This window comes from Apodemus sylvaticus, chromosome 3 (assembly GCF_947179515.1).
Source record: "Apodemus sylvaticus chromosome 3, mApoSyl1.1, whole genome shotgun sequence".
Lineage (NCBI taxonomy): Eukaryota > Metazoa > Chordata > Mammalia > Rodentia > Muridae > Apodemus > Apodemus sylvaticus.
The window spans coordinates 98,415,451-98,439,847 of NC_067474.1; positions in this window are offsets into that span (position 1 = coordinate 98,415,451).

The window sequence follows — 24,397 nt, forward strand, 5'->3', positions numbered from 1 at the left end:
ACACTGAAAACACAGTAGGACAAATGCACAGAGGCTGTGGAGGCATCTACTGGCTGGCACAGGTCTGTATCAGATGGAGTCCTAGAGCTGAAGGAGAGTTGGATACATGGCCCTTTCTCAAACACAGAAGCAATCTCCAGTTGGTGATTATATTAAAAAACAAATATTAATTTTCTCCAGGTCATCTCACTGTGGAAACAAACTACTCCATGGCCAACTGTAGATGGCCAACAGCAAATAAATTCAAAGGAATCTTTTGATTTTTCTTGTCTTGTAATGGATCAGGGCTTTTTAAAATATGGTATTTATCTATCACTCTATCTCTTTTTCTATCTCTATCTATCTATCATCTATCTGTTTGTCTGTCTTTCTGTCTATCTATCGGTCTATCTATTTATCTATCTATCCATCCATCTATCTATTTATTATAGGTTTTATGTATATATTATGGCTTCTGATTTTGTAGTTTTGTAGAATTCCTAAATGTGCAAATGCATGTGTCTCCGTGTCTATATCTGTTTCTTGTACCTTTTCTTGGACTCTTTGTCATATGTTTATTTTTATCCAATTCTTTTCTGTTTGTTTTGTTTTATTATTATTTGTTGTCTAGTGATAACCAGAAAGGGTTGGATGGGGAGGTGAGGCAGGGAGGGATGAGAATAGGAAAGGAAATGTATAATCAGTATATTTTGTAAAACTAAAACCTATAAGAGGAACAACAATATTAATCAAGCAGTACCCCCAGAGCTCCCAGGGACTAAACCACCAACCAAAGAGTACACATGGAGGGAACCACGGCTCCAGCTGCATATGTAGCAGAGGATGGCCTTGTTGGACATCAAAGGGAGGAGAGTCCTTTGGTATTGAGAAAGCTCAATGCCCCAGTATAAGGGAATGCCAGGACAGGGAAGTGGTAGTGGGTGAGCAGGGGAAGTAGGGAAGTTAGGGAGTTTTCAGAGGGGAAACCAGGAAAGGGGATAACATTTGAAATGTAAATAAAGAAAATATCTAATAAAGAATAAAAAAAATAAAATGAAGAACTCAAAAAATAAAATCTATTTTTAATAGAAGAAAAAATAATTGAGGTACTTTTTTGAGGTCATTCAACATTTTATTGTTAACATTGTCAAGAATTTAATAATCCACAGGTTTCAATTATGAAACATATTTTCAATTATGAAAACTGATCTCAAATACTTGGCAAATGTGGTTGACTTTGTAATACCTGGGCACTATTTCTTGACTATTATTAGCAGCTGGGGTTCAGTTCTCATGTCTTAATCATTTTAGGAAATTTACACCTGCCTCATCCTTTCCCTTATTCCCCCCTCTATTTTGCTGGTTCATGGCATACCCAGAAATAATAACTTTGTGCTGTCATATGATATAACTAGGTCTGTACCCCACCTTGTATGTGTGCATGTAGGTGAGCATGTGCATGTGTGTGTTTGTATGTGAGTGTAAATATAAATGATTGCTAGGAATCTAATTGTTAATATATTGCAAAAAATCTTTATATATGAATATTCTGAATGGTCATAATACTATTGATGTCTTAAAATTCCACCGAGGAGCTACTAAGATGGCTTGTTGGATAAATACATTTTTTTGTACAAACCTGGCAACCTGAGTTCAGTCCCCAGAACCAGCATGAAGGTGGAAAGGAAAACCAACTCTGCAAAGCTGTCCTCTGACTTGCACACATGCACCTTGCTACATATGTGCCAAGCTGCTATGCACAATAAATAATAATAATTTAAAATTGCGTTGAAATGATAGGCCAAGAGGTGCTATCTTTTGTTTTACATTTTCTAAGATAGACCTCCTTTTTTTGATATAAAACTAAAGTTCAATCATAATCATTTCTATTAAGTGTAGTTATTCAAGATTATTCTAAAAGATGCTAATACATTCTGTTATTAGTTATTTAAATACTACACCAATGGGAGTCAGGCTTATTTGAATCATAAGCTCTACCATTATCACTATTGTCCTAGATTTGTTGTAGAAGTGAGTAATAAAGACAAGTTCACTTTGTGTTGTATACTTCATTTTTATTTTATTTTTTTGTGGGTATAAGTTAAAAATTATTTTGACAGGTCTTGGGGCAGCAGAGTCAGTATTGAAGTTTGTAGTCATGTCCTCAATTTCTGTGCTCCCATGATCTTCAGCACATAAAAGCTCACACTGAAGCAAACACTTAGCTGCATGACTGTCAAAAGCTAAAGGAGGGAATACCAGAGGGGTGTACCTGTCCCTTTGAAGAAAGCCCCCTTTGGTAGCTTTTCAAGTCTTTGTCTGGATACCTGGTTTCTAACAATATTCCAATCAGACCTGCTTGGTCTCTGTTCCTCTCTGAAGATGTCAGTATAACCTTGGGTGATTTACATCCTTGTTACTCTCCCTGCTTTCAAATAATTCTTGTCATTATTTCCTGGAAGATCTTCAGTGTTTTTTTCTGTATAAAACTTGTAGCAGGATTACTAACTATACTATAAATGTCTAGCACAGGATATTTTCCCAGTGGTTAACTAAAACAAATACTATTCCTTAAAATCATTGGGAATCATATGGCCTGAGTTGATCTTTTCAAAAGTAATATGAAAGGTTAGGTGTGAAGTAAATTAATTGTTAGTGTGGTTGGTGGTAATTTCGGAAAAATGTTAGAATACCACATTGGCCACTGCTGTATAAATTAGGCATGTTAAGTAAAAAAATGGCAAGCAGCAAAATTCCAACTGTCTAAAGTACATGCCTCTGTATTTAGCTTGGGCTCTCCTCCCCTTGGTGCTGGTCATGAATTATATCTTTGGTTTATTGAGTACCATTATTTGTTATGCATTATAATTGCCTTCTAAATCAGGTTCTAATTTTGTCAACTAAATATGGATGGGCTGAATCTTTTATTATTATGGCTTATATCAGCAAACTAGGTGTTTTCAGAAGACTGTTTATATTCTGGTCTTTATGGTTTTAATATCCTGCATTCTAACAAGGCTAACTTTAGATATATGAATAAATTATACATAGCAAAATAAAAGTAGGTATTCATTTATTTACAAGTACTTACAATACTATTCACAAAATACTGAATGTTTTCCCCTCCCATATACCTTCCAGGTGACCTCAGAAGCCTTCTATGAAAGGAAATAAGAACCAGAAATATGCTTTACTAAGATGACAAGCCAACATCCACAAATATGAATGCACTAGTTATATGATTGATGGGCATCTTTCCATAACTGTAAAAATTTACTACCGTGTTTGGCACATAGATATGACTTAAATTTGAAATGGTTGTAAACAAAATGTAAAGAAAAAGATGTTACATTTTCCTTGTATTTAACTTACTTCCAGATCAATTGTGCCAGAGCTCTAAGAATCCAGACAGCCATTTTTTCCCTTAACTGTGCAGAAACTGAATGCTGAGAATAATGTAGAGACAATCAAACAGCTTTGTCCACAACTGTGCTCTAGTATATTATAAAGTTTTTACACGTGACGAACTGTATGCTACATTTATAAAAGACAACTGGAAATCCTTGGACATTGATTTGGTATGTTTAGGGATCATAGTATTTCAATTTAGCAAGCATGGTTCTCCAACATAGACAATAATTTTGTTTCAGTTGAATGGCAGGTTGTAATTATAATGTGAATGGCTTGCAACAAAGTATCATTTTATCAGAATATAAAACAATTAGGAAACAGACTCTGTTTATTTATTTAGCTCATTAGTCAGGAGCCAAACCCAGGAATCCATGCACTAGTTTTTAGTAGCTTTGTTCTTTGGGACTTAAATTTGTTTCTGCTTTTTAGCCTCAACATGACTGAAAACTACCAACCATCCTTTAACTATGATTTTACATGGGCTTTTAAGTCCAGGACACACATAATCAGTTAACTAAGTAGCTTAGAAATGGTTTGTATGTAACTTAACCCATGAGGAAAAAATTGAAAGGAGAAAATAATCCTTAATCCACAAACTACTTGTGCTTTTAGTGAAAAAGTAAATGTTACTTTGTAAGAGAATTTTTCCATGTCAGCAGCTGTTTTTTTTAAATGTAGCCAGATCTAAGCAACTGCAAATTTTGCTGGCTGGGACCTTTATTCAATTTTATTTTATAAACTTGAGTTGCTTGAATGGTTGTTCTGTCTGTATTCTTGAATATGCTTGTTCACAGATGGATTTCCAATAGCTGAAGTGTAATCGCTGGTCAGGAGGGAACTATCTTTTATCTTATGAAGGGGAAGACTGATTCAGAGAATACACTGTGTGCACTTGTGTTGTGGAATTCTAATCAAGTTAGTAAGATATTGAATGTTTGTCATTTTGGGTAAAATGTTTGAAGTTATTAACACCATAGGCAGAAATATATCCAGAGAAGGTGTGGTTGGGACTATGAGGAGGGCTCAGATCTCAATGCTGTAGATGAATACATCACATAGTGGTGTGAGGGGGAGTTCTGACGAGACTTCAGGCCCATGAAAAAGAGTGGGGCTCTTTCTTATAGTCCTCAGGGAAAGGGGAGGTTTCATATAATCAGGATTTCTTTGATTCTTGGGCAGCAGGAAGGGGGAGCAAGTGTTGGGTTAAGTAAATGATTCTTGTAATGTGCGGAAAGTGAGGAGGACGACCATGATTAGTATAGGATTCTTCATTAAGGACAACTCTTCAGATGCCTCCAAGTCCAGCAATTGGAAGTCTGTAGGCTTCCTTGGGGGAATAGAGATTGACACTTGTCATTCTTCCAGAGTCCAAGTACTGTGTGGTCTGTTTGTAGACTCACAGACAGGATCATGTTAGATGTCTATCGCTTGCTATAGCAACAGGGATTCCTGACTCAACCATGAGGATGGATCTAGAAAGAGCTATAGATGGGTCCAAATTGAGTTTTTTAAACTCTTCTACCTAAATCACTCCATGCCTTTTTAAATAGTGAAAATTTTCAGGCTTTACTGTGATCTCATTGACCAATAGAATGTGTAATGTGAAGGCATATAGTATGGTGCTTTCATGTAGTTATGTATATGAAAATAGTGTACCTTCACCTCACAATACCTTTTGGGTATTTGGTCAGGATATTCAAGTTCTATTCTCTACTAATTTCTGAGTATGCAGTACAGTATCATTAACTATAGATACATGGAGTCTCCAGAATATATATAACTTGTGTGCGTGCACACGCATGTGTGTTTATTCCTCTGTGTATGGATGACAGGAGTTGAGGTCAAATGTCTTCGTCACTTCCTTAATCATTTTCCACCTTTATCTTTTGAGGCAGGATCTCTCAGTGAAGCCGGAGCTCATGATTAGCTGGGTGGGTGGCAAGTGTGCTCTAGGCATCTGTCTGTCTCTGCCCTGTCAGGTCTTGTATTATAGATGCAGAGCAATGCATTAGCTTGTATATGGTCCCAGGCATCTGGACTTGAGTTCTAATCCCTGCATAACAAGCACTTTAGCAACTGAGCCATCTTGTCAGCCGCAGCATTTATATGCCTTGTAACTTAAAACTTTATTTTCTTTTTTTATCATTCGATATACTTTTTATTTACATTTCAAATGATTTCACCTTTTCTGGTCCCCCACTTCCGGAAAGTCACATAAGCCCCCTTCTCTCCCCCTATTCTCCCACTCATTCCTTCCCACTTCCCTATTCTGGTTTTGCCTTATACTGCTACACTGAGTCTTTACAGAACCAGAGGCCACTCCGGTCTTCTTGTACCTCATTTAATGTGTGGATTATTTTTTTGGTATTCCAGTTTTCTAGGTTAATATCCACTTATTAGTGAGTGCATATCATGATTGATCTTTTGAGACTGGGTTAACTCACTTTGTATGATGTTCTCCAGCTCCATCCATTTGTCTAAGAATTTCATGAATTCATTGTTTCTAATGGCTGAATAGTACTCCATTGTGTATATATACCACATTTTTTGCATCCATTCTTCTGTTGAGGGATACCTGGGTTCTTTCTAGCGTCTGGCAATTATAAATAGGGCTGCTATGAACATAGTGGAACATGTATCCTTATTACATGCTGGGGAATCTTCTGGGTATATACCCAGGAGTGGTATAGCAGGATCTTTCGGAAGTTCCCAGTTTTCTGAGGAACCACCAGACTGATTTACAGAGTGGTTGTACCAATTTGCAACCCCACCAGCAGTGGAGGAGTGTTCCTCTTTCTCCACATCCTCACCAACACCTGCTGTCTCCTGAGTTTTTAATCTTAATCATTCTGACTAGTGTAAGGTAAAATCTCAGGGTTGTTTTGATTGGCATTTCCCTGATGACTAATGAAATTGAGCATTTTTAAAGATGTTTCTCTGCCATTCGAAGTTCTTCAGGTGAGAATTCTTTGTTTAACTCTGTAACCCATTTTTTAATAGGGTTATTTGGTTTTCTGGGGTCTAACTTCTTGAGTTCTTTATATATATTGGATATTAGCCCTCTATCTGATGTAGGGTTGGTGAAGATCTTTTCCCAATTTGTTGGTTGTTGATTTGTCCTTTTGATGGTGTCCTTTGCCTTACAGAAGCTTTGCAATTTTATGAGGTCCCATTTGTCAATTCTTGATCTTAGAGCATACACTCTTGGTGTTCTGTTCAGGAACTTTCTCCCTGTACCGATGTCCTCAAGGGTCTTCCCCAGTTTCTTTTCTATTAGCTTCAGAGTGTCTGGCTTTATGTGGAGGTCCTTGATCCATTTGGAGTTGAGCTTAAAACTTTATTTTCTTTGGACATTGTTCACCTGATCCTCTTCTACCCCAAATAACAACTATTCTAATCAATGTGTCTGAGTTGGCTTGTCTAGAGTTGTCTTAGTTTTGCTATTGCTTGGTTGAATCACCATGATGAAAGCACCTTGGAGAGAGAAAAGTGTTTATTTGATTTAGGCTTGCATTTTTACAGTTCATCATCAAAGGTGGTTCAGGCAAGAACTCAAACAAGGCAAAAACCTGGAGTTTTTAGCTGATGTAGAGACTGCAGAGGAGAGCCACTTACTAGCTTCTTTCTGATGTCTTGCTCAGCTTTCTATTTTTTTATAAACTACTAGCCCAGGAATTGCACTGTTGCAGGAAATAGTATAAAATTGACCCCCCCCCAACTCTCCGCGGTGCCAGACCAACCACGATCCCACGATCCTGTCTTCCCGCCAACTCTCCAGCCCCTGCCAGACCATCTCTCCAGGAGAAGTCCAGAAATGCCCCACACACCCATGATTAGCCATCTCAACACCTAATTACTAGGTAGAATCAAGACTCTTAAAGCTTAGTTAACTAATCAGATTTACATATCAATAAAATCACAATTTACAAGATGCTACTATAGTAATTTTAGAACCATTTGATAATGATAAACGCTTTATCCCAATATTTCTAACCTTGTTGTGAAATCTTAGCTACTTGTGGCCAGAAAGCGCCACACTGGTAAATGTCTATGGCCTTGGTTCTTCTCTACCCTCTTGTGCTCTCCCTCTCTGCCACTCTTATCTCCGCCCCCTTTCCTTGTCCAATCACAGACCTCCTCTGTACTGACATAATTGGGCATGGAGCCACCCTCTGTGGGCTTGGCCCTCTGCCATCAATCACTAAACAAGAAAATGTACCATAGGCTTGCCTGTAGCCCAGTCCTGTGGAGGTATTTTCTTAATTGAAAGTCCCTCCTCCCAGATGACTTTAGTTTGCGTCAAGTTGACATAAAACTATCTAGTATGAGGGGCTACATGTAACTGACACAACGCTTATTTATATCCCCTAAGTTCATTCCTATAGAAAATGATAGGGTTTCATTCTTTTTAAAGGATGCATAATATTTTATGTGTTTATGTCGTCATTTGCTGATGCACATACATTGTCTCCACACCTTGGCTTAGTTTTTACAAGTAGTGTGCAAACAGCATGGTAGGGCCAATATGTTTTGGAGCTAGTGATGCCAGCCCCTTTCCCTCCCTCTCTCCCTCCCCCTCTCTCCCTCCCCCTCTCTCTCTCTACTTGTTTTTCTGTCCCTGTATCTCCATGTCTCTATCTCTCTCTCCCTCACTCCTTCTCTATTCATGTGTATGTGTGTCCATGTGCAAAAGTAGTAAAGCCAAGTCATATGGTAGTTCTGTTTTTAATTTTTTGAAAAATATCCATGTGGTTTTTCATGATACTTAAAGCAACTGACATTTCTATCCACTGTGTACTGGCCAATCTTTCTCTATGTTCTTGTGAACCGTTATTTTTATCTTCATTACAGTAATGATACTGAAATGTAATGCTACTTCACTGGGGCACAGATTTGTATTTTACAGAGATTAGTGATGTTGAACCCTTCTCATAGGCCTGTGGTCATTTCTGTATCTTCTGTGAAAATGCATTTTCCATTCAGTTATTGGTTTATTTTAATGCTCTGATGTACGTTATGTTTGTGTGCTATTTGTGTGCATGTTTGTGTATATGTGTATGTGTTTGTGCACATGTGCTTGTGGGTGCTTGTATATATAGAAGCCAGAAGTGGATTGCAAGTTTTTTCCTTAACTGTCCTCCATCTTATATTTTGTGACAGCGTCTCTCACTGAGCCTATAGCTCACTAGCAAAACTTCTAGGGCATCCACCTTTTCCTGCCTTCTCTGTGTTGGGAATACCAGTCCATGTCAAGCATGGATTCTTATATGGGTGCTTCAAATCTGAATTCGTGTCTTCATACTTAAATTGCTCTGTTTTCTTGCTACTAAGTTGTAGGATTGCCTTTTATTATTGCAGATTGTCCTGGCTGACTGAGTTGTCATAATACGTCGTCATACACCATGTATCTTACAAATGACAAACATTTATTTCATAGTTACGGTGGCTGAGAAGTACACAATCAAGGAAACATTGGATTGGCTTTCTCCTAGAGTAATCCTCACAGATGGCAGATGGTAGCTGTGTTCTCACTCAGTGGAAGGACAAATAAGCTCTCTATTAGAAAAGAGCTTTAACCTTTTTCACAAGAACAAAGCCTAATGCATCCCATAGACCCCGCCTTATACATTCAGCTGTCATTGTATACATTGAGGAAAGCCAATCATTGTGACTATAGTAGACATTGACTTCCTCTTGGATAACTAGTTTACAAACAGCTTCTTTCATTCTTTTGTGTTCATTCTGCAAGTCATTCTAAGGGAGTTTACTTGGCATGTGGAATCCTTTCACTTGCTATATATATAGTCTCGCATGCATGGTTTTCTTTTCTTGCCTCTGCTTTTAGTGTCATTTCAAAAACCATTGCCTGGAATACTATCGTGGAGATCTCTCTGATATTTTCTTACAGGAATCTTATGATTTCAAGTCTGACGCTTCAGTTTAGAGTCCATTTTGGGTTGGTTTGGGAGTATATTATAAAGGAAATTCAAACTTATTTCTTTGCACGCAGGTACCCAGTTTGAATATCATTTGTTGAAGGGATTAATTAGGCTTTCCTGATGTGTATGTTCAGTGCCCATTGATAATCATTTCACAGGTCCTGTGCATAATCATTCCTGAGCTCTCTATCAGATCCCTGAGGTCATTGTATCTATTTTTATTCCACACTGTTTTGATGACTATAAATCTGTAGTATAACTTAAAATCACAAAGTGTGATGCTTTCACATTTGTTTTTTCTTGCTAAATATTGCTTTAGATATTTGTAGATCTTTTGTAGTTCATGGGTATTTAGTATTGTTTTTATTTCCCACAAGAACAAAAGAACATTTTGGCTTTAATGAAGATTATGCTATATCATTTGTTCACTTTGGGTAATGTAATGGATTCTTTTGGTGTCAACTTGACTACATTTTGAGTCAACTAAAATCCAAGCAGTTGAGCATGTCAGTGAGGGATTTTCATGACTAAATCATTTGAGATGGGAAGACTTACCCTACATCTGGATCATCTGAGGTTGAAAGAGGACAACCCACCCCTACATCCGGCCACACCTTCTCATGGCATCCCACATAAAATAATTTGCCAGAAGGAATCGATGGGATTTTGCTTACTTGTCCTCACCCTTGCTGGCAAGTTTATCTATCGTGATTCTAATTTGTTGCAAGTTTTTAATCACAGCAGGATATTCCACATTTTCATATGCTTTTTTGTTTCTCTTAAGATGATTATATGAGTTTTAAAATATTTTTATTATTGTTTCTCTTATTATTTGAAACCATAATATAATTGCATCATTTCCCCTTTTTCTTTCTAGCCCTGAAAACATGATTACTATCTTTTGTTCTCCAAATGTGGTATGTCACATCTATTAATTAATCCTTGTATTTCTTGGATAAGTATCACTTGTCATGGTTGTGGTCCTTGTAATGCACTATTGAATTTGATTCTAAGTATTTCATGGGGCTCTTTGCATCTGTGATCATCAGGGATACCTAGATCTACAATTTTTCTTTAACATATCTTTGTCTGGTTTTAGTATTAGAGTAAGGCCTGCCATGCGTGATGAACTGTGGTGTTCTTCCTATGGTTTGGAAATTGTGGGATTATTTACCCCCACACTTTCATGTGTTCCAAGTGTAGTCAGCAGTGTGGTAGAGCCGGGTAGCAGAAGTAAGGCACATTGTAAGTAGTTTGGTCTAGGAGGGACCATTGCTACAATGGTGTGATTTTCTCCTACATTGGAGGTAGTACTCATGCAAAGAATGGGCCAGGACTTCTTATAACCCTCTTGCTTCCTGTCCTTCCATGTGATCCTCATATATGTAACTTGTTCATATGGCTTCTCTTGTCATGTTATGACACTTGACCACATCATACTTTCACGTATAGGACTCTGAACTATGTAAATCTCTCCTCTCTTTAAAATGTTCAGCCTCACATATTTTGTTACTGAAACTGAAAAGTGAGTAATATCTTCTGTTTTATTTGGAATTTATGAGTGGTGTTATCCCCAGTGAGACTGTCTGTATGTGGGCTTTTCTTTCTTGGGATAATTTGTTAAATTATTGATTCAATCTTATACTGTATTTATTGATTGTAGAAGACAATTTCTTAGTGGTTTGGTCTTGGTTGTATATTTCTAAAATTCTTTAAATGTTTATTTTTATATTATTCAATTTGATGGAATGGAATTGTTGATAGTTCCTTATATTTCTGCTATTCTGTGAAAGAGTTGGATGGTTTCTTTCATTTATGACAAATTAAAAAATATTTTCTTAGTATTCTCTATACTTTGTTGATCCTGTTTACCTCTTAGAAACAACTCTGCTTAATTGCTCTTTAATATTATTTTATAGTTCCCATTTCTCTCTTTGGCTCTGAATTTTTACTGTTTCCTTCCTCCTACTAACTTTGGGTTTAATGTGTTTTTAAAAAAATATTTCCTTGAGGTACAAAGTCAAAGCTTTCTTTTTTCAGATGTAAGTGTTTATTGCTGCAGACTTTCATCTTGGCTTTTACTACATCCCATACGTTTTGGTAATGGTGTGTTTCCATTTTTGTTTGTCTCAAGATATTTCTAAATTTTTCCCTTGTTTTCTTAATCTGACTTATTCTTTACTCTGGTTATTAGTTTGCACATATCTATTCTCCTATTACAGATCTCTACTACTGTGGTTGAAAAAGATGTATGATCCAATTTCAGTCTCCTTATATGTGTTGAATATTTGTATGTGTATGTCCTAATGTGTGAGTTCTCCCATCCATGTATTGTGTACTCTCAAAAGGAGTATGTTTTCTGCTGCTAGGCAGAGCATTGTATGTCAAGTCTGCTGTATATATCACATTTGGCTCATAATGTAGTTCAAGACCAGTGTTCCCATGTTCATTTTCTGCTTGGAAAGTCTTCATTGATAGTGGAGTTGTAATACTGCCTACTATTACTGTGTTGTTCTCTGCCTCACCACTAAGTTCTGTTAAGTTTTTTTTATTTCAGTTTTATGATAATGAGAGCACATATATCTATGCTTATTACATCCTCAACAAAGTGACTATTTGTCTATTTATTTCTGCTGTTAAGTAAAAAACATAGTCTATTTTGTATGACATGGGTGCAGCTATATTCTGTCTTTCCTTTCTATTTTGAATAGGATTTTTTTCCTTCCCTTCCTTATAGGTTCTGTGTACCCTTGAGCCTCTTATAGGCAAGATACCATTCTTTCATTTACACACACACACACACACACACACACACACACACACACACACACCTACATACCAAATCTAGTTGAGCAGGAAAAGGCAGTTGCCACGACCAAACCTTACAATAGAGGTTGATTCCTGGAACCCTTATTGTGGATAGAGAGCCCTGATTTCTGTAAGCTGTTATCTGACCGTCACACATATGTCTTGAAATATGTGCTATCTCCATAAATAATAAGTGATGATATGTAGATATGCTCATCTACTACCTGTTTTCTGACCAGAGATTTAACATACTTAAAGGTAAATCTATTCCTTGGTGAGAACTTGCCATTGCAATTTTGTTGGTGCTTTCATTGGCTTTTTTATACTTTCTTTCTTCCTGTTTTTATATATTTCTTGTGACTCCATGATTTTCTGAACTGGTATGCTTTGATTCCTTTAATTTTGTGTATCCACTCATCTTCTGCATTGTGTTTACTATATGTATTACATAGACCATCTTAACATAACAGTACAGTTTATATTAATAATTAAACTTGTATATACTTACAAAGTCCTATAGCATTTTGGTTCCCTACATTTGCTTGGGATATCATAATTTATATTATATATCATTAGCAGATTCTTAGCTATATTTTAAAATGCTTTGCCTTTCAACCTTTACACTAGAGTTCACTGTGACTTACATTCCATAATAATTGCAGATTTAGATTATTCTGAACTAAGCTAAAAATTTCTTGTTGCTGTGAACCTGCATGAGATTGTCATTTTACTAATTAGAAGTATTTTTTTTCAAATTGTACTCATGTTAGCATTTCTTGTATGGTAAGTCTAGTGATAATGGAGACTCAGTTCTATTACCCGTCTCTCCTCCATACATTTTTCCATCCATCCATCCACCCCCTCACCCACGTGTTCACCCTAGGTTTGCTCTCTTTATGTTGCACAGAGAATCCTTAAACTTTTGGCTTTAAGTGATTGTACTGCCTCAGAATGCTGAGCTGATGGTACATGGTTGAGCAGTGCCATACCCAGATCTGCTTCAGTTTTTCTTCATCTGGTTGAGTACTTAGCATATCCTAGTTTCTCAAAGACACTTATGTCTAACCAACTCTTCTTGACTGGCAGTTGTATACTTTTTAGCATTCTAGTATATCATCCCATTCTTTCCTGACCTCCAACTTCTCTATGATGTTCATGATGATTGGTTTTATAGAAGCTTGCCACAAACTAGAATAACTTGAGGAAGCATCAAATGAGGAAATAATTTACTTGCCTTAGTGATGAGGTAACACCCATCCCTATGTGGGTGGCACCTTTTAGTAGCACCCCAAATGAAAGGTAACATGGTAAAAGGTTATTCATTGTCTTTGACCCTAGCCACCTAGATCAGTTAATTTATACCCTGGCTGCTCCTGCCTCTTCTTTCCCTGATATCAACCAGTGTTTCAAGCTTTCACTGTTGACTGAAGACCAGAGACTCTCCAGGACTACTTCACGTTTTGTACAGATTTGATATGCTGAGACCTTCAGCCTATGGACTGAACAACTACTAGTTTGCAGCCCCTCAGGTGTGATCCAGCTGTTGTTGCTATTTTGTTCATGTAATAAAGTGTGTGTGTTTGTGTGTGTGTGTTCCTGTGGGTTCTGTTCCTCTAGAGAACCCTAACTAACATGGAGGAATCCATTGTTAATCTTACAGGTCATACTTCCTTATGTCTGGAGTTTTTCTGTTGTTACTCTTACAATTGTCATTAATTTTTAGCAATTTGGCTATATTCCATGTTGGTGAAGTTTGATTTGGGGTTGTATTTGTGAAGACTTTTGAGAGTTTTTAATTACTGATTTCATATCTCTCCATAGATTTGAGAAGTTTTCACCTATTAAGTCCTTAAATTGGTCATGTTTTCTCTCTATAACTTAGTAGTATGCATAATGGTTCTCGTGATGATGCCCTATGAATTCCGTAGCTTATCTGCCTTCCCACCTTTCCTCCTTCTTCTCTTCTGCCTTCCCTCCTTTGCTCTTGATACTCATTATATACTTCTTTATTCTCCTTGATTAAATCTGCTGTGGGTGATACTGCATTGCTTGTATTTATAGTAATCCTCAATTCTAGAATGTCTTGGTTCCTTGAAATGGTTTTTATTTCTCTGTTGTACTTTTGTTTATATATATTTTTTCTGAACTCTTGAGTTGTTGCCTATGTTCTAGCACAATGAATTTTCTCAATTCATCCATTTTAGGCTTTTTGTTAAAGATTATTTTTAGAGTTAGATAGTTTGCTTTTAACTTGCCACTTTTGTGCTGTGTGATTTCTTGATTCTCTTTAGTCTTAGGATCTATGAATTTGAAAAACATAGCTTCCCTTTCTGAATGTTTTAGGCTGACTCAAAGTGGGGAATTTTCTGACTATTTAGTCTACTCAAAGACTGTGGTTGGTTTGCCGATGATTTACAGGGAGGTTCAATTTACAGTCCTTGAATGAACCAGAGTCTGGATAATGGATAGTTAAGCCACTTGCTTAAGACAATAGGGATGAGCCAGATATCTAATGGCAGAGTCATTAACATGCTTGCTACAGTCTTTATCTCACAGGGAGGGTTTCTCCTTTGTACAGGAGCTGCATGGGTGTGGGAGCATGGTAAGAAGTAGAGTGTTAAACTTTCTGCCTTTTTTGGTGATGCATCTTTTACTGTTTCTTTTTTTTCTTTTTCTTTTTTTTTCTTTTCTAAATTCTTTGTTTACATTCCAAAATGCTTTCCCCTTTCCCAGTTCCCCCCTCCCCATATGTCCCATAAGCATTCTCTACACCCATACTCCAATCACCTCCCTCCTTTTTCTCTGTCCCGGTGCTCCCCTATAATGTTGGATCAGGCCTTTCCAAGATCAGGGCCCTCTCTTTACTTCTTCATGGGAGTCATTTGATATGCTACTTGTATCTTGGGTATTCAGAGCTTCTGGGCAATTTAATACCACTTATCAGTGATTGCATTCCATGTATATTCTTTTGTGATTGGGTTACCTCACTTAGGATGATTTTTCCAGTTCCAACCATTTGCCTACAAATTTCATGAATTCATTGTTTTTAATTGCTGAGTAGTATTCCATTATGTAAATATACCACATTTTCTGTATCCATTCCTCCATTGAGGGACATCTGGGTTCTTTCCAACTTCTGGCTATTATAAATAAGGCTGCTATGAACATAGTGGAGCATGTGTCTTTATTACATGCTGTGGAATCCTCTGGGTATATGCCCAGGAGTGGTATAGCAGGGTCCTCCGGTAGTGTCATGTCCAGTTTTCTGAGGATCCTCCAGACTGATTTCCAGAGTGGTTGTACCTTCTTGCAATCCCACCAGCAGTGGAGGAGTGTTCCTCTTTCTCCACATCCTCGCCAACACCTGCTGTCTCCTGAGTTTTTAACCTTAGCCATTCTGACTGGTGTGAGGTGAAATCTTAGGGTTGCTTTTATTGAAGTTTCTTGACCCCTGAAAGTTAACAAGGACCAATCTGTTACCCAAGACACATAAACCCTGGTTCTTATTGTACATTTATTCTGCTCCAGTCATTTTAAAATGTGGATTTTCTGTGAATTCATACACATATATAATGTATTTTGAATCATATTTATCCCCTCCAATTCTCTAACTCCATTCAGATCCAGCCCTGTCCTTATAGCTCCTCCCAACTTCAGGTCCTCTTTGTTTTTTAATTCACCCAATCAATTTTGTGATATATATACATATATATATATGTATATATATATATATCTTCTTTGGTGTCAGGCCATGTGCTGGGGTGTGTTCTACCTCCCAGGGGCTACACCCTTAAAGAAACTTGACTCTTCTTCTCCCTGCATCCATAAATGTCATTAGTTCTTCAGCTAAGGTTGAAGACTCATTTTCCCTCAAATCCATCAGATCCATATTGGAATGTTAAATAACTTTATCTTGTTTAGGCAGCTTCAGCTTCATTGATTTAATAAGCGCAGTGGTCTGCTCATTTCCAAGAGACACTGTTTGACCCCAGTCATTCCTTACCTTTGGCCTTTAAAATCTTTCCATGGCCTCTTCTGTGACTGTCTCTGAACTTTAGGGGGAGGGAATGACAGAGATGCCCCATTTGTGATAAAGCATGCCCCAGGTACTTGCTCTCTTCTCTTTGACCAGTTGTGTATGTCTGCATTAACCTCTCTGTCTACCGATAACACAGAAGAACTCTGATATATTCTGTGAGCTGTACTAAATCTATGGATATAGAGATTCAAATATAAAGTTCAGTTTAATGCTATGTCCATTTATCTCAATAATAATAATCGGCTCTTCTTGGGAGCTATGATCTCCCCCACTATGGGTTCTTTGTCACATTTACAGCACCAGGCCAGAGTATATTTTTAGGAATAGGATCTAAACACCAAGTTCTGCAAGGAAACCAAGTCTGGTCTCTTCTTTACTAAGGAATATTTCTTGAGAGTACTTGGAAGCTATTGAATAATGTGGAATAATTAGTTCTAGGTCACCTTTACAAAAAGGGCTGGTTACTAAGGGCAGCTATTTCATGCCTATGAGCTTGGATTTGACTTCTATTAAGTCAAGTGAAACGGGCTTACTGCTGGAAGCTTCATTATACACCCTTGGAAGAAAGTGGCTTGATGCCCAGATGTTTGTAAGAAGAGAAAAGACACAATTCAGTCACAAGTTATGCATATGTATTTTCTATATGAATAATTACATATCAGTATGTATAGCCCTTTCGTATCATTTGACAGCTCTTCTTCCAGTTTTGTATAATCATCACTGGTGTAACATGACATTAATTTTGTGGCAAAGTTTTAAATTATACTGCATTCAATCAAATGTCATTTAAATATTTATGAGTCATGCCTCTCTCTGTCAGACATGAAGCCTATGACTAGAATTAAGAATCAAACTAGGTAGGAAATGAGACTATTAAAGTGTGTGTTGAATTGCAGGTGCACTTTAAATGATTGACACAGTTCATGAGTTGCCTGTGCACACATATAAGGAGTTAATTATTCAAGGAGACTCATTTGTGTTAAGTTTTATGATGGATATTTAGTATCATGGTCAAACTTTGAAACACCAGTATATCCCCATTTAGCATGATGTGGTTATTCAGGCTTTCCTTTTAGATGCATTAAATTATCTTTTTGTTACTTCATAACTGTAATTTTGCTACTGAATCAAAATGCATATATCTGTGTTTTCTGATGTTCTTAGGTGACCCTTGGGAAAAGGTTGTTCAATACCCAAATGGGTTGGAAGCCACAGCTTGAGAATGAATGCTTCAGACTGTACTTTTTCTTTAGGACAGAGGTTCTGTGCATGGTTGCCTAATAACAACCTTTGTTGACAGAAAACCATCCTCAGAGACTCTAAGTCAGTGAAGCTTATTCTGGTAATGTATATGAAAACTGAGAACTTCTTACATATTATATATGTCCCTTAACCTTGGCATCCTAGCATTAAAATGACAATAAAAGGAAATTATATGTATTCTATTAAAATGTAGCTATTCATTTGACTATCAACTCTAACATTGGTTTAAATATTTTGTTAATGTCTAAGAGATCTGCTGCTATGTAATTGATTGGATTAATGAGTCTAAAGTATGCAATTAGCTCTAAAACTTGAGATTTTCAAAATGAAATGTATTAGGGGACTTGGTTAAATAATAGATTTGGGTTGTTAGAAATGTGAAGAAAGCATTTTTTTTTTTTTTTTTTTTTTTTTTTTTTTTTTTTTTACTATTGGTAAGATTTCTTTGAAATAGTTGTGGAACATTGTGCTAAATCTATATAGTTTCTTATTTCCACACATCAAAATTTAAAATGTCCTTTGAACTTTTTAGTTGGGTAAGAAATGTTATTGAAATTTTTCCTGAAATCAATTTTCGGCAAACTTACTTTAGAAATGTACTAATTGAATTCTAAACAGACCAGATGATGTGTTTTAAACTTAAATTTAAGTACTTGTACCACTTAAATACTAGACCTCAACTTAATTAAATAAACATTGGTTTTACAGCAACCAGGGATAGTCTCATTTTACTCTCTTTTAACCATTTAAGAACCTTTCAAAGAACACAAAACATTTACTTTGAGATGGCCAGACTCCTTTTCAAAGTTAGGATTTTCCTCCCTAGTTGTAAGAGCAACCCAGTTCCGAGTGGAGCAAGATAGGAGTGAACTGGGGCTTCTTCACAGTGCTGGGCTGCAGCTGTGAGGGGCTTGGCCTATCCATCACTATGAATGAAGTGAGGCTGTCTGATAATCTTCATCGTCTCTGATCCATTGGCTTGACTAAATAATATGGTGCTCTACACGCTGCCCTTTGAAAACATTGGCTTTTATTCTTCCTTTATTAGTCTCCTTTGGACATATTTTTCTCATAAATTTTAACTATATGGATTGAATTATGTTTTATTATGGGGATGTGTAACAGTTTATATGAGTGGTTTATAATTTATGAATTATTTCCAAACTTTTCTAATATAAATACACTGAGGAGCATGGCTGATTTTCTTACATATAGCCATATGTATGACCATTTCTAGATAATTCATTCCTAGAACTGGAACCTGCCTTCTGGGCTATTAAATTTTAATCTGTTATCAAATCACCCTTCAGAATATCCCCATACCTGCAAGGTTCTGCGACATAAACTTATTGTTTCTATAGCAGTCAACATTTGCACATAATTTACTGCTTACATGCTTTCAAATGGGCAGGTCTCCGCTCGCTGCTTCTTCTCTCTGCTCCTGCTTTGGGCCATGCCTTTTTGACATCTTTGGAGGCCAAAATCAAAATTCTTACCTTACCTCATCTGCATCTGTAAATTTTGAATGTTGCCTAAATTCTCTAAGGTAACTTTCTCTTTTCACAGAGCACAGAAATAATAAGTTACTATAGTCCACATGTGTGAGGCAGAGGCTTAGGGAAGATACAGTGCTTCCTCACACAGAGAGAAGTTGGCAGACATGTTTCCTGCCTACTTAAAAACAAGAATGTTTGCTTTTCTTTTACGTACCTCCACAGCAGTTGCATTAGAAATAGAGATTCAATTTAATTACTCAACTCTTATTTCAGAATTTATACCAGCATCTCTTTCACTTTTCAAGTCACTCCCGCCTTCTAAACATTTTGATTAAAATTTGAGTAAACATTGAATAAAATTGTAATGATCCTGATTCTCCAGAGAAGCCTTTTTTCATCACTGAGATCTGTTTTTTAAATGCTAACATTTCAAATGCCGTTGTGTAAAGACATTCACACTAGAGACCCAGGAAGACCAGTTAAGACTGCCACAGCAACACTTCCTCTATCTATACATCATTATGTTGAAATGGGCAGATTGGACTGCAAGGAATGTGAGATCTTGGATACATTTCATATAGTCCTGAGAACTATGAAGTGGAGCTTAACTTATGAACATCAACATTGGACTGCACTTGGAAATATGCAAACAACTCAATGCAAAGAACTCACCAGTGTGAGCAGCTTGGCATCAATGGTAAATCTTACATGGATTCCATAATCCCTACCGCAAGGGAAGCACGCTTAGTGGTTATAGACTCCAAGCCCTTTAACAAAGGAACAAAATGAGTTTGGAGGAGTTCCTAATGTGTACTTGGGCTCATTTAAGACAATCCATTGGAGTTTTAGTAGAATGAATTGCAGATACCAGCCTCTTCATCTCGTAAGGAAGCCAAGCCTGGAAACACTGAAATGTGTTTGTTGGTCTGGTACTGTTGTTCCAGGATCCTTTACTACTGCTTATGACACATGCTAAATAACAAATGGTCTTATGAGTCAGAAAGTCTTTGGGAAAATCAAAACAAAAGAAAACAAAACTTAAATGAATGAGAACCAAAATGGAAGAGATTGATTGTTGAGGGGGGAGTATTTGTGTTGGAATTAAGGAATATTATACCAGTCACATATCCCCCATGCCAAACTGGGTTTTAGAAGATGAATATCCCTTTAACAACCCAGAGTCAGTAACTGTTGTCCTTGGGATTTATCTGATGACTCTCTCCAGCTAGCTGTGTAGAGGAGACTGGGCCACCTATTTAGTTCATGTCTACACATAAATGAAGTCTAGAGCCGGCTCTGAGTATTCTCCAAAGGAGGAAGTGGAGGACATGGGAAAAAGACAACTTGTTTTGGACAATGTTAGTAAACAGAAAATGTAGTATAAGTGTCCACTGTGGTTGAAGTGACCTCATCTTCTCCCTTTTCTGTCAAGTGTTCTTGTCAAAGATATGATACCTACCCAATTAAAATTACATTGAGTCTAAATGGTAGAGGCATGGGAATATGTTTACAATTGTGCTTAGTGTCCTTAGAGAATTCTAGGATTTTGGAGGAGTCCTCGCCTTTGGCCTATGCTAACAAATCTTGGGCCCACATTGTAGCACAAAAACGTATTTCAATCTCCAGGTGTGTATGCAGTACCAGTATTTGGCCTTAAAAAATTTATTGCAGATGTCTGGAATTGAGACTGTTGACTAGGTGCAAACATTACCTCATATGCCACTCTACACTAGCACGGTACAGGGAGATTATAAAGGTAAATAAAAATGTGCTAAAATGTAAACGTGTGATATTTCTTTAGCAAATTGGGTTTTCTTGTTATAGCCATGTTAGTGTTTTATGAGTCAAATAATAGAAATCCTGAAATTAAGTGCAGATTTACAGCTTGTTAGAAGACCAGTTTCGGCTAATCCCTTAGATTTTTTTTTTTTTTTTTGGAAAGAATAACTTCTTTTATATCATGTCTCTTTGAGAGCTTTCAGATTTTGAAAATAGACAAAAGGTTTAGCATCCGATATTAGAGGCAAAGCAATGTTGGTAGCATGTTGTACAATCTGGATGCTTGTCACGGTCCTTTCCTGGGTTCTACATAACATTTCACCATATTGGCATTGCCCTAGCTCCCCTTACCTGTAGGAGAGAAGCTCCTAGATGTTCAAATGTACTTTCAACTTTGGGCAGTACTTAAACTCTATATGCTGCATGCATATATGTATGTGTGTATATAAATCTACCTATATATCTATCATCTATTTGTGTATCAATTTATGTATCTATCATCTATTTATCCAGCAATCTATGCATTTAGCTATCATCTATCTATAATCAGGTTTAATAGATAGGCTAGTTACAATTAAAATTTAACAATAATTAATAATATAATAAATGATTATAACAACATGCTGGGGTAAAAGTTATCTGATAAAACAAATTTCTTGCTTATATGATTTTCTATTTAGTATTTTTGGAATATGGTTGCTTGTGGGTATCTGAAATGGTGGGAAGGAAAGTCACAAATAAGGGGAAATCACTGTGTTTTAGAGGACAAGGAACTTGGAAAATCAGAATAACTTTATCAGAAGTAGTGGAAGTGGCTACATAAAATTAAATAACATGGGGACTCTGACACTACTGTTCTGTCACAAAAGCTGGACCATATCAACCTGTGTGGTAGGCACTCTAAACAAAATAGAACTTAAATGTTTATGAAGAAGGAAAGTGATGGGATATTTGGGTCACTTTGGATTTACACACAGTATGTGTGAAATAAGTACTTAAATGCTAATAAAGGATATGAAGGGAGGTGAACCCTTTTTATATTGATGGTAGGAAGAAGAATTAGTACAGTCACCATGGAGGTCATTCTGGATATTCAAAAGAACCAAACAAAACAATCTAAGGACAGAATTACCATATGACCCACCTCTAATTCTGGGTATTTACAGGAAAAACTCCAAATGAGCATAGCACAAAGATAACTCAAATCTATGTGTACAGCAACATTATTTGCAAAAGCCAGGTTATAGAACCAAACTGTGTGTCCATGAGCAGATGAATAAAGAAAATGTGTTAAAAACACCGGTGTGTATGTGTATGTGCGTGTGTGTGTGCATGTGTGTGTGTGTGTGTGTGTGTGTGTACACATACTCACACACAGAGAGAGATTGAGAGATAGAAGAGAGAGAGAGAGAGGGAGGGAGGGAGAGGGAAACGGGGAGGGAGAGAAAAAGAGAGAGAGAATAAAATCATGTCTTTTCCTGGAAAATAGATTCAACTAGGTAGCATATATTAAGCAAAATAAACCAGATTGAAAAATATTGCATGTTTTCCTTATTTGTGACTACTAGTTTTTATAGTGATATACAAAACATCCATACATATACACACACATCTATGTATATATGTATATGTATACGTATATCTAATCTGAAAGCAGAGGGGAAACTGGAGAGGAAGGACAATAGCATGAGGGGTAATCAAGAGGAAGGAGATGGGGCATGGGTGGGGGTCGAGATAGTCTTTGTGAAACCTAGCACTCAGAACAATGAATGTAAAGCAATTAAGATAAAAAAGAAGAGAAAATACATTAAATGGTCTTTCAGAAAGGGCTGGGCAGGAAAGACTATCTTGACTAACTAAATGCTGGGTTGAAATGTTCCTGAAGAGCTGTTGGTAATGAAAGTGCTGATGAAGCAACAAACCCTTATTAACCCTCCCAGCAATAAGCGCCCGATGCTCCAAGGTTCCTGTTATTGATTGGGAGCCTCTAGTCTCATTTCCTGTTTCTCCTCCTAAGGCCAGTAGAATCAGATCCCCTGGGTGTGTTGTTTTACTGCCAGAGTCCAGGACAGACTGAGCTAGCATGGACTGGGACAATGGTGCACAAGGCCTTCACATTTACTTCATTCTTTTGATAACCTAAAATGTGCAGGTTTGCCTTATCTCAGACCCTGCCCCAGAGCACTAGATTACTTTGTATGGGTCTTTGAATCAAGGGGCTGTGTTTTTGCCCATTAAGCCAGTCACTGGAAAAAGTCCACTCTTAATTTACTATTATGGGTTTTAAATAGATGTCCCTGGTGTTGATTGCTCTTCCATTATTCTGACATTTATGGCTCTGCTTCATCTTTAAAAACATGGATGGTTCTCTCTGGGAGTTGGCAGGTGCAAGCAAAGGTTAAGTGATGCTTTATTGGCATTTTAATTTCATGAAATTCATTTCAAAAGATTAAATTGACAAAATATTTTAGAAGAAATATTGACTAAAATTAAAACTGTAATGTTCAAGCCAGCTAAAGCACAACAGGGTTCTGAGTTACCATGTACTAATTGCATTGGTATACTGTCAAGTATAGTATTGGATTTCAAATATCTATCTGGCAATTTATTTTTTCACTAATGCAGAATTCATAGTGCAGAGGCCTGAGGGAGTGTATTTCAAGTGTTCCTGGAGTTTGTTTTACAGATGGTGCAAAACCACAAGAGCATTCAGACCCAGCTCCATGTGCTAGTGTTTATGAAAGTCTACTTTATGTAAAAATCTCATTATTACTTAAAAAGAAATCAGTTCGCTGAAGATTATGGCTAAGGATAGCATCATTATAAAGTACTATCGATGATTTCACTGACCAAAGGGAGCTGTTTGGATAGTAAGGTCTGCTAATGACTATCTGCTAAGTGTCAGAACAAGGTGTATGGTACTTAAAGTCAGAGGAAGTGAACTCTCCACCCCTTTACAGAAGAAGGCACACATGGAAAATTTATTAGAATCATAATTCTTTTTAAACAAATTATGAATTTTTTTGCCTCATGTGAAAGTTGGTAGCCACATTCTCTCTTGATCAAGTATTGTGTTTCTTTGGCTTTTTTCCCATTATTGATTTCCAAGGAATTAATTTTTAACCACTGTTTTAGAACCAAGTTACTCTTACCTTTTCCTGTGTGAATTAAATACTTGTAACTATATAGGTGTTATATATACTGTCAAAAACCAGTATTCATCCTTTGGGATGATTCTGGCAACCATTGAAAATGTATGGTTTAGGTGAAGTAAACATACATCACAAACTAACTTTTAAATTATTTATTAAAATCCTTCCTGTTCATTCCCTAACAATAGCTACATATAAGTGAAAATAAAGTTCTCCCTTAAGCTCACCAAACTAGATACATAATCTTCAGAAATTACCTCAAAATTGACTATTCTTGTCTGGTAGTCTACATCACAATCACATTTATTTGTTTAATCAATGGGGTGTTTTAACTTCTTTTACTTTTACTTCTTTGGTAGTCAACTCAGTTCATTGATGTGCAATAAGTATATTGTACAGGGTACAAGTTTATGCTTATATTCTTCCTGTCCATGGCCTCCTCCTCCATACTAGGGACCTCAAAGCTGGTGGTTGTCAGCACATTTTTCAAAATAGCTATATTTTAGAATATGTGACTAGAAGCTTATTAGG